The sequence below is a fragment of the Apium graveolens genome, chromosome 8 (assembly GCF_009905375.1).
Source record: "Apium graveolens cultivar Ventura chromosome 8, ASM990537v1, whole genome shotgun sequence".
NCBI classification, from domain to species: domain Eukaryota; kingdom Viridiplantae; phylum Streptophyta; class Magnoliopsida; order Apiales; family Apiaceae; genus Apium; species Apium graveolens.
This window is the reverse complement of record NC_133654.1, coordinates 77,451,023-77,462,598: the sequence shown is the minus strand read 5'-3', so window position 1 is coordinate 77,462,598 and position 11,576 is coordinate 77,451,023. Positions and strand designations below refer to the sequence as shown.

Sequence of the window (11,576 nt, the reverse complement as noted above, 5' to 3'; positions counted from 1 at the left end):
CAGGTTAAGACTGATATGGATGTTGCTGAGGAGGACCCCTCGGAGGATACTGAGCCCCTTTTTATTGAGGAGACTGATAAGGAAGATCTCATAGAGGACACTGATCCACTTATTGATGTAGATGATGAGAAGGACCCCTCGGAGGAGACAGAGCCAGAGGACCCGAAGGAAGTCCCAGTTGCTATGGATGTTGAGACCCTTGCTGAGGAGCCGGTTGGTGCTATTGTGGAGTACACCGGTACCCACCTACCCCCACTTCATGTGGTCAGAGCGCCTGCCCCTCCACCACTACCCTTGAGTCCCTATGATGATTGCTCTGATACTCTTACTCCAGAGCCCATACAGACCGAAGATGCACCCGTAGCATATCCGGGTTACCCACCCCCCGACCCTGCTCATAGGCAGTCCTTGTTGGTTCATGTATTTGTTTAGGACAGACTGAGTTAACGATTGGCTGTTGTTGAGGCCATGAGGGAGCTAGAGGCAGAGAGAGCTCAGATGTGTGCACCTATTCCCGAGGCGGAAGCTATTATACCTCGATCTGCGAGGAAATAGTTGACCAAGATTGAGTTTATGGCTCGCATGAGGATCCGAGGACTTCATGGAGACAGGCACATCAGAATGTCCGGAGGGAGGCTGATTACTTTCTCCGTCATGCGATGGAGAGAGTGTGGGAGTTAACCCACTCTCGTGATTGATTCAGGATCAGTGATATAGTAGTCTTCGTCTAGTTATTAGAGGTCATAGTAAAGAGCCAATTTTCCAAGATAGTTGACTTGTATATAGTATCCCTTTCTCTGACTAGATAGATAGACTCATCTATTTCACTTTTGGGTAGATGATTGCAGTACTGTTGTACTTTTGACCAAACCGGACTATGTATTTCCCACATTATGTATATATTTGTTTCCTTTCAGTTTAGTTTCTTGGTGATAAGATCATTATTTTATCTTTATTATTTCTGCACTTCTTGTGATTAGAACTGTCTTATTTGTATAGAACTGTGAGATACATTCTCCATATTTTAGCGAATGTGTGTTGTACAATCTTATGTATATGATTGTGACTTACTGTTACATTTTCTAAAAAATTTAATAGTATCATGCCGCTAAGAAGAATTGGAACTAGGGAAAACCCGGGGTTTGAGGAAAAGGGGGGCCAAAACCAAGATGGTAGAAACCAAGAACAGAGTGAAGAGGAAGATGAGGATTATGTTGAACAGGATGACTCCCAGTATAGAGCAGAGGAGGAAACACTTGATGATGGGGAATTTGAAATAGAGGCTGAAGAAGGAGAAGCTGAGGTTGAGCAGCAGGTATAGAACCTAGGCATGGATCCCATGGGCAGTTCATGCAACTAATGAGGCAGGACTTGGAACGTCAACCGAACCCACCGCCTCAAGGAAACAACAATGTTGTGGCAAACTCTGAAAGGACATCTTCGATTAATTATTTATTTTGGTATTTGCATAATTTAAAGTAAAATTTAAAACACGTATATCATCTCCAAATAGGCATAAATTAATTTAACAAAATCAAAAGTGAAAAGCCATTTATCAAAAAAAAAAGTGAAAAGCCATCTCTAGCAAAATATTTTTAAAAATGATTTTAAGTATATTATATTTTTAAATATAAATAAAAGAGATATTCCAATTTGCAGAAAAATCAAAATATATATTTTTAAGGAATACTCTAAATTCAAAGCAATGAGATCGTAAAAAAATTATCGGAATACGATATTTATTAGGCTCTCTTGTAATATTAATAAGGAAACAAGTTTGAAAAAGAAATATCAAAATTTGGGTATTTTTTCAAAGGCTCGTGCTAAATCTGTTTTAAAAATAGATGTTTTTAAAGGGATAAAATATATAGATTTCACACTATAATCATCCAAAGATATATTTTTATATTCCTATTAAATTGATATTTCAAAAAGAAATATTAATGTTTCATTTTATTCCCCTCCTCATATTTTTCCAAGTAATTTTCTCTTGTATCTCAAATATATTATTTATCAGAGAAAATACTTTTAAATACCTAAAAAAACATTCTGACACTTTTAAAATATTTTATATCTTAAGAAATACATTCTAATTATTTATTATAGCCTAAACTTAAGCCAAAAAGGTCTATCTGTTTACATAAAAGATCGTTCATATTTTCTTTGGAACTGAACCCTGATTTAATCGTTTTAAATCCAAATAAAATACTTTCACTTGCTAGAAAATCTTGAAACTTGAGATTTGTCACTTAAATGGTGTTTTCTATGCATGGTTATAGTTTCGTAATTTTTCGAGAAACTTTGTTCTGGTGTGATTTTCGGAGTGTTGACCAAGACTTTGACCGAGCATTTGACCAAGCTACCTTTGACTAATATTAATCAAAACTTGCAGATCATCATTTTGTGATATTTAGGTAATTATCATATTTTTGGTTATATTTATTAAAGGGTTTTCAAAGTCGTTATATTTAATGGTGCTAATTACTTAATTAATCAAGTAATTAATGATTAACTGAAAAGGCAAAAATATCATTATTATATAATTAATAGTTGCTGAGATTTTTAATCCATAAACTTGTTTGTCCTATATGCAAGTTACAAACAAACACAACTAAACCTCCACCTCATCAATCCACACTACTCTCTTCATCCACCATTCATTTTAACTCAATCGCAACCACTCCCTTCACCTAACTCCTTCTATAAATAAACATCCACCCCCACCATTTCTAACACAAGCTAAGAGCTAATTAATTTCTGGGAATTTTCAAAAAGTATTCTCTCTATACACTCTCTAAAATCTAAACCCAAATACTTCATCTCAAAATCCTTCTCTCTTACAAATATATATAATATATTCAAGATTTTTGATCTTGAAGCTTAGTTCCACCAACCAAGCTCTATAACACCAAGAAAAGATCATCCAAAACATTTTCATGCCTCCCAAAGGGCTTCCCAAGTTCGACTAATAAGCCAAAATCCGGCCGAACCTCAGCGAATTTTTTCGGCGAACTTTTTCGTTTATCTCTTTAAAAGTGTGAGGTGAAATATGTGAAGTGATTCTCGTTCTAAGACCCAAATCCTAGACGTACTAACGGGGAGTTAGTAGTCTTTGCACCATCAGAAAGAGGAAAGATCCAAGACCAACTACTAAGATCCAAGACCGGAAAAAGCCTAGAAGGATAAAGACTACACCAAGGGTTCTAGATCAACTTTGAAGAAATAATAGGGTGTTATTGTCTAAGATAGGTTGTGTAGGTTTACACATTTATTTGTGGGGTTATAAAGGCTTCTCCACCTACGTAAGGAGCAAGGTTATTTTAAGGGAAAAACTCGAAGCCGGGAGAGGAGCTCGGGGACTAGACGTATGGGTGAGCGAATCTACTAGAGGTTGCGCCATCGCGAACCAGGATAAATCTCACATGTGGTATTTTCTTCCTTTTCTTTTCTTTTTAAAATGGGGAGTTAGTAGTCGATCATATATATAATATTATACCTATCAACGAGCGATTATACGCTCGAGGAATATCGATTGATTTTGAATTCCAATTATAAGGATATGATTCTTCAAGGATACACTCGGGGTTTTAACTGTTAGTACTACGTTAGGTAGTCCGACTATGAACTTGGCAAGAGTTCTTATTTATCTTAGTGAACTTATTATTTTAACGTCACTTCATCTCTGAGGTTTATAACGCTTAGCTCTGATACCATTTCTGTAACACCCCCAAATCCGGGGCCGGGGATTCGGGTTGTCACGAGTTCCGTTTCCCTTATCAATACTTAATCTTAATAAACAATCAACTATTGCGTACTGTGAACCCACAATATACACACACACACCCCAAGTTATAGTCTCAGCGATGAATATCCAAAAATAACACAAGTCATTTTATTCCACAATTATAAACCATTTCACCATAAAAGGGTTTCTGAATAATTTACATATTCTTTGCCATTATTACAATTCATTAATATACATATGTCTGGCACAACAAAATTTGAAAGCCTAGCCTACTAGTAGCTCCTACCTCAGCTACAATGGCATCAACGCCTACAGGAAACTACGTAACGTTTCCTATCCGCTCACGAATTGGGAGCTTGGTCCTGTTCATCTTGTCCATCTGTTGTTGTGTGATGAAAGAAGAAAACAAGGGTGAGCAACAAGCCCACCGAAATAATATGTATAATAATTAACAATATATGAGCATTCTCATAGTACTCATGAAAGTCTTGGTCAAGAAGAAATGAACCAAGTTGATATCTTAACACGACAAGTCGCAAAATATTCAATATATATACATATATACTACTCAAAATCTTTGAAATCCTCTGACATGTATAATGTACACAGAGTTCCAGTTTATAACTGTATAAAAATATCGTTGCAAGGTGATCTCATATGTCTAACCTTGTCTCAACGTTTTTCTGAAAATCTTTGTCATGCATAAGATAATCATTAACCAGATATAAGTTGAAAAGATAAAGTTACAAGATACTCCAATATACTTATATCTTTTCCGAATACTACTTGAACTACCACCATTCAAGTTATAATTAGTTTTAAAAGTTCATCACATAGATGAGAATACAAGATAAGATTTGAATAGATTCAATCTTTGAAATATCATTCAAAAGAAATGAAGTTACGAGATACCTCATTAAGTCCCGATATATATCCATATATATTTCTCATACATTTCCTGAAAACCTTTGTCATGTAAAGTATGAACAGAGTTGTAATATCCAATAAATTTGGAAAGAAAAGAACTTTGGCATAAACTCGATATCTTGCTGATCAGGCAAAGATACCAATAAGTAACCTTTTCTACTAGTAGATGGATGAATCCCCCACCGGTCATCACCCTGGCCTCATTAGGACCTTGTGCTGGACCGCCATCCGGCCTCTTACGCGTTGATGGGCTTCCACCCAGCCACTTACACTTTGATAGACCGTACCCCGGCCTGTCGCTTATGCCGACTCAATTGGGTAAGTAATTAATTCATTTATCAAAACAGCAACCTTGTTGCGAATATAAAATACACAACAGAGCCGGATCCCTCAGGTTTTGAGCGAGTATTTAAATCCCCTTTGAAAGGAGGATCGTAAATATAAAAAAAATGAGTTTTGGGATCCGCCCTCACTTTTAAAAATCATTTTGAAGACTCGAAAACATTTTTAACAATGTTTGGAGTAATTCTGATTTAATAAAACAAATCAGTCCCAATATATTAGAAAATATCTGAATAATATTATTTAAATAATATTCCCATAAAGAATACTTTTATAAAAATAATTAAAGTAGAAGTTTTAAAAACTCATACTTGAAATGAATAACGAATAACCAAAGATATACTTATACGAAAGTAAGATCTTTATTTGAATAATCGAAAATAAGTTTGATTATCGAAACACTATTCTTTAATAAAATAAAGAATATTATTTAATAAAATAAGCGGAGTCATAAGTCCTTGAATGAATATTCAAAAATAATATTCATTAAATAAAGTAAGCGGAGTCATAAGTCCTCGAATGAATATTCAAAATAATATTCATTAAATAAAGTAAGCGGAGTCATAAGTCCTCGAATGAATATTCAAAATAATATTCATTAAATAAAATAAAGTTATCGAATAAACCTTATTTGATTAATAGTTTTGAAAACTATATCAATATATATATATAAATATATATATATATTATACTCGGGAACATCGACTCCCGGTTTAGAAAAATGTTCACCTTTGGGTCCCCTATACTAAGGGTATACGCAACTACTGCTTATCTCTAGCATAGGTATTATGTAACTTATAAGTAATTAAATCAATAATTAGATATCAAGATTACGAAACAGACATGCATATATACCATATCACATGCTCCAATATATCGCAAGATTTACTAATAACAATCATGCACTTATCACAAGATAATGCATATACATATATTTACATCACAACAACAGTATAACGGGTAGAAAACTTGCCTGAGTGCTCCCGGATAGACTTAAGCTTAGAGTGGGTCCGATAACCTATGAAAAACAACATAAGTCGGAATTAAACCCCGGTCTCTTAAGAAACTAGACTTTAACCAATTGAACTTTAATGTTCGCATATGGTCACTTCTACGCTTAACGAATCACATAAGTCGTTCGAGTACCCTAGGCTCCACCATTTTTAATAAATTAACCATTAAGAATTTTAAGGAGATTCTTTCGCGAGTACCCTACCAACTTCCTAATCCACTTTACATAATTGTTTCATACTCCAATTAGTCATTTAAGGGTCTTAACCAAGGTTTCAAAGTAAGGCGAGGGGTAATGGTTTGTTCGCGAAACAACGTTACTTACACTACAAGAAAAATGTCCATAGACATCGGTTTCTGACCGATGTCTATGTTGTTTTGCAACCGATGTTGATGTCGGTGATGTCTATTCTAGACATCGGTCATACACCGATGTCTTTTACCCCATTAGACATCGATTTCATTATGAAAAGCTGATATCTATGTGGCCAATTAAACATCACTTTGACCTGATGTCTATATAGGTTGTAAACATCAGTTTGTACTTACAAAAACTGATTTGTATTTTATTAGCAGACATCAATTTTTACACAATAAAAATGATGTATATTTAGTTATTACATTACTTACAAAATACAAAAATCAAATTACTTTTGGACCAAAATAACAACAAATAACGAATTGAATATTAACAAAAAATATTTCAATATTATCATTCTCACATTAGTGAGTAAAACAAATGTGACTTGCATATTCCTATTCTATTAAAACCAAATTGTTGATACATTGAAATTATTCTCGACACCCATCTCTCCCTCAGCTTTCATCCGTTTAATTGCAACTTTACAGCCATCTTTGAGAAGGCCCACGTACACATGGCTGCTTCCCTCTATTCCTATCAAGTTAGAGTTGGAGAACTTGTTTATTACAATTTCTAGTTCAGAGTATGAAAATCATACAAGTGTTCCATATATTGTTCATGTTCTGATCCTGGATTAGAGTGAAGCCCTTTTAAGCATCCTGCATAACATATGAGATCACATATTTCTTTAACATCTACATCATCAGTGAACAACAAGTCGCAATTATATAAAATTAAATATATGTTTCTATAATAAAAATACAGAAAACATTACAAATTAAAGACAATACAACAGACGGAGGAGAAAAGACCCAATGCTGGATTCAAAGATAGAAACAATAAAATAAATAAAGGTTAAGAAGATCAGGGAAAAGATACATAGTGGATGGTGATACATTACCACTTGTTCTGCAATTTTCACATGGCACAAATTGTATAAACTAATAGCTTTATCTTTTAAAGCATCAAAGGAAAGAGCCGTCATGATAACAGAAAACAAGAGAATAAGCACAAGAAATTTGTTGGACTCTTTTTTTTTCCAATAGACTATGCCTCAGATGTAGACCATGTTAAGTAACAACAAAAAATTACATAAACTGGGAAAAGGTGCAAAGTTATCAAAAAAAATTAATAGAAAAGACTAGGTATAACCGTATCAAACAAGATAATTCCATAAGTGAACAACATTTCAAATATAAAGTCTCTCTGAAATCTACATAAGCCTTTACTTGTCATAAGGTTATAGAAAGAAACTTAAAAATTTAGCATTTAAGACACTTAAAAATTCACACCGAAAAAGAAAAATATATTACTTTACTATAAACTTGTTGGAGCCTGGAAAGCTATATCATGAAAGAAGCAGGATGTAAAACTCATGCAGTTAAATTCACATTTTAAATACGTGTATGAACTACATAAATCCTTATCCCATACAATATTCTTGTGCAGCTGCATTACGCAAATGAAGCAACTAAAAGGCCTTAAATGTGCATGAACATGCATTTCTAATTCACTAATCATAGTTACTACACAGGCCAAACAACTACTGCAACGCAGGTCAACGAACTAGAAGCCATACGCACAAAAAAAGAAAGAAATGAGAGCTTATAAAAGTTGATAACAGAACTACACAGATAAATATAGAAGGCTGAGATAAGATAAATGATACCTAAATAATCATACGTGTCACTTGATGAGTGGCATCAGTATCATTTGAACTATATTTCCAACCCAGCAAATCAATAGCTATTTATCTAAAAGAATTTAATTCGGATTGAGACATTTCATATAGTAATTATAGTAAATATTAAGTAAACATCACAGATGTATTACAATGTTTGCAACACAAATATGTAGGCTTCTATGCGAGTCGTGTCTCTATAAGAAATAAAATATGATTACCTATTGCTGTCTGGGTGAAGCTCACACATTTGATTATCATCACCAACAACTAATAAATATCCAGACGACGTCAAACCCTGAAACAGAGAAATACTTCCCCATCACATAATCATTATCGTAAACCCTGAATGCAACAAACATCAGATACGTGACCACTACACAAATGCAATTCAAATTCTAATACAGGGTTATAAAAAAATTAAATAAGGAGAAATTGTCTACCAATATTTTATATTGTATACATATTATAATGTAATAACTAATGAAATGACACCTCACTATTTGAGTTCCACATAATGGTTCTCACAACATAAGTATTTGAAGATTATTCTAAAGTAAGTTGAAAATACTAAACTGTAAAGAATATATCATCCATATGTACAATTGTAACAATCTGTAAGAAAAAAGGAAACTAGCTAAAGGACTTTTTCCTAATCATCTACCTATCATTTGGAAAGTAAGAGAGAAAGAAAAACAAGTTAAACTTAGTATTTCTTACCTAAATCCAAATGACAAAAAAGATTACCTTTGTGGGAGGATCATGAACTGTATAACAATCAGGAGTTACAACAGACAACCACGAACCAGGAAGCAGGTTATGTACAGAGTAAAACACACATTACTAAATACAAAAATATGAATCAACATTATTTTTTGTTTCCAGTGGCTGCCTTGGGGATTTATTCAACAATTGTATTCTAAATTTGTAACGTGGTTGCGATGTTTTGGCTAACTTTTTTCTTGAGACAACTTTTTTTTAATAAAAAAATGACCAAAATAGAGATGTATAACTCACAAGTCATGCCTAACAATCATATCCGGCTATTCATGCAACAGATGAACAATACATTGATATTATGCTTCTCTCAAACAAAATAATAAGAGTTATATAGCTGATTGTTTGTAGTTATCTTAACATACATAACCAAAATTATTCACTGCAGTCAAACAAACACATATTTCATTCAAATTAGGATATCAAACCTGGACAGGAAGCACCATGAGTGTTAACATCATCCGAGGCCTGTACATCAAGAGATATAATGCTTAGAGTTCTTGATAAATTAATTTTTATATCAAATACAATACATTACAAGCAGAACCCCAATTTCAAAATTAGGGTTTTAATTTAAAAAATCTCAAATTCAAATATGCTTATAAATGCTAATCTACTATATTTACTCACCGAATTAGGGTTCAAAATAATCAATCCAGCCAAGTCAACCAAATAACCTTATCCACTCATCGAATCGGAGTTTGAAAAGATCAAACTGGATGAGTACTTGAGAAGTAAAAGTCAAGAGAATAGAGGTGAGTAACTGGGTGAGTAGAAGACTAGATTTAGGGTCTTTGATGGTGAGATTTGAGAGAGAGAGAGGGAATCGAGAGAAAGGTATGAGAGATAGAGAGAAATAATATGAGGTGTTTGTTTTTAGTTTTTATTTAATGTATCTGAATGTAAAGGGGGGAAAGAAAAATGGTTAGGGAGGGAGTCAAAATTTGGTTAAAGTGGGAAATGAATTGGGAAGGCGCACGTTCAATTTTTAAAATTGAACTTAAGACATCGGTTTTCAAATAAACGATGTCTTAAAAATAGAAAGACATCAAATAAATGCGGGGTGATGTCTATTACGCTTTGGACATTAGTGGCATCAGTGACCGATGTATAATGTGTGATGTCTATTACCATTTTTCTTGTAGTGTTAAAACGGTCGTTTCTCCTAAACCGTACATCGGATTCAAGCGAACCACATATCAAAGCGAAGCTCGTAACATGAACTATCTAAACATGTCAATGGTCAGACTCTTACAGTGAGTTCACGGGTCCTGAAGTTAAGAATAAAAACAGTCTAAGGTAAATTGAGCATTACGACGACTATGTTTACGCGATTTCCCAAAATTTTACCAAATCAATTCAACGTCAAACCACCACCAATCAACACCATTCCACCATCATTCAACCACAATACAAGATCATTTAACTATAACTCGAGATCTCAACTTATTCATCTAAACCAAGTCAAAATGTGACCAAGAACATCAAATCCAACAAGTATCACTCCTAACTCCAAAATCAACAAAACAACTTACTAAACAATGCTCTAAACATGAGTACACACCCATTACACTAACCCATCATTTAAACATTATGAAATCCAAACCAACAAAACTTAAGACTAAGGGTCTGAGAAGTTATACCTTCCTTGGAGAGTGGAGAATCACTTAGGAAGCCTTAAATAACCACTAACTATCTCTACTAAGCTTGGATCTCTACTAAGCCTTAAATAACCACTAACACTATTCACCAAGAACTTTGATGAATTGATTAGCTATGTTAAACATGGAATCTTGAGCTTAAACTTATGGTTCATCTAAGTTATGAATTATGGAAGCTAAAGAAACAAACCTCTTGAATTATGATTAAGTGGAGCTTGGGTTTTGGAATTTTCTTCCTTGCTTTTCTTCAAAAAGCCGAGGCAAAAAGATGGGGGAAGAAGAAAATGTGTTTGTTTTGGTTGCTTTTTGATTTTTGTGTTTGTGAAATGAATACTTGGTGGAGATTTCTTTGATAAAGTGATGACATCACTTGGATGACCTCACCTCCAAGCCACATGTCTTCCCCTTATGGTTTGATGATGTCACCTTCTCTTTTAACCACTTGTTTTAGCTTATTTTGGAAGCTTCCTTCCCATTCTACTTGTATGTGCTTGTCCCTTGGTCGTTTATTTGTTTTACGGTTCGCTTAACTTTCATTCTCGTTTATCGTTTGAGGGATCATACCCGGGATCTCATTAAACCTTTCTCAATATTTTATATTCCTTTTATGATCCTCTCTTAAAATCCTTGAATTAAAATCCTTTTAATCATGTTACCTTATACTTAATTCTTTCTGTATCTGGTGGGTTTTCGGGAAAAATCAAAGTGTTTGAATTTGGATTCTGACGATCTTTACATACACTTATATACCATATAGAGTACTAACAAGATGTCGGAATATCAATAAAAGAACCCCTACAAAGTGTGGCATGAAAAGTTTTCTTATTCAGCATAATCAGCAAAATCACTATTTATAAGGGTTACAAAAAGTCCAAAATTTTTGGGGTTATTACAGTCTCCCCTCCTTAAAAGGATTCCGTCCCGGAATCAGATAAAAATGAATAGGGATACTTTCTTTGCATTACACTGTCTAACTCTCAAGTCAATTTTCCCACATTGTGGTTCTACCATCAAACTCTGACTAGTTTGATAACCCTTCTCCTAAGCACTTATTCCTTTTCAATCTATAAC

General features: G+C 33.9%; 1 long non-coding RNA gene across 1 annotated transcript; it reads right to left on the bottom strand.

Annotated features, from left to right (window-relative positions):
* Nucleotides 1-8,232: 8,232 nt before the first annotated feature.
* LOC141677064 (uncharacterized) lies at nt 8,233-9,790 on the bottom strand. Its single transcript, XR_012557316.1, has 3 exons — nt 9,475-9,790; nt 9,273-9,312; nt 8,233-8,365 (listed from the first exon to the last, which is right to left on the bottom strand). It is a non-coding gene; the product is annotated as an uncharacterized LOC141677064 (long non-coding RNA).
* Nucleotides 9,791-11,576: the final 1,786 nt, after the last annotated feature.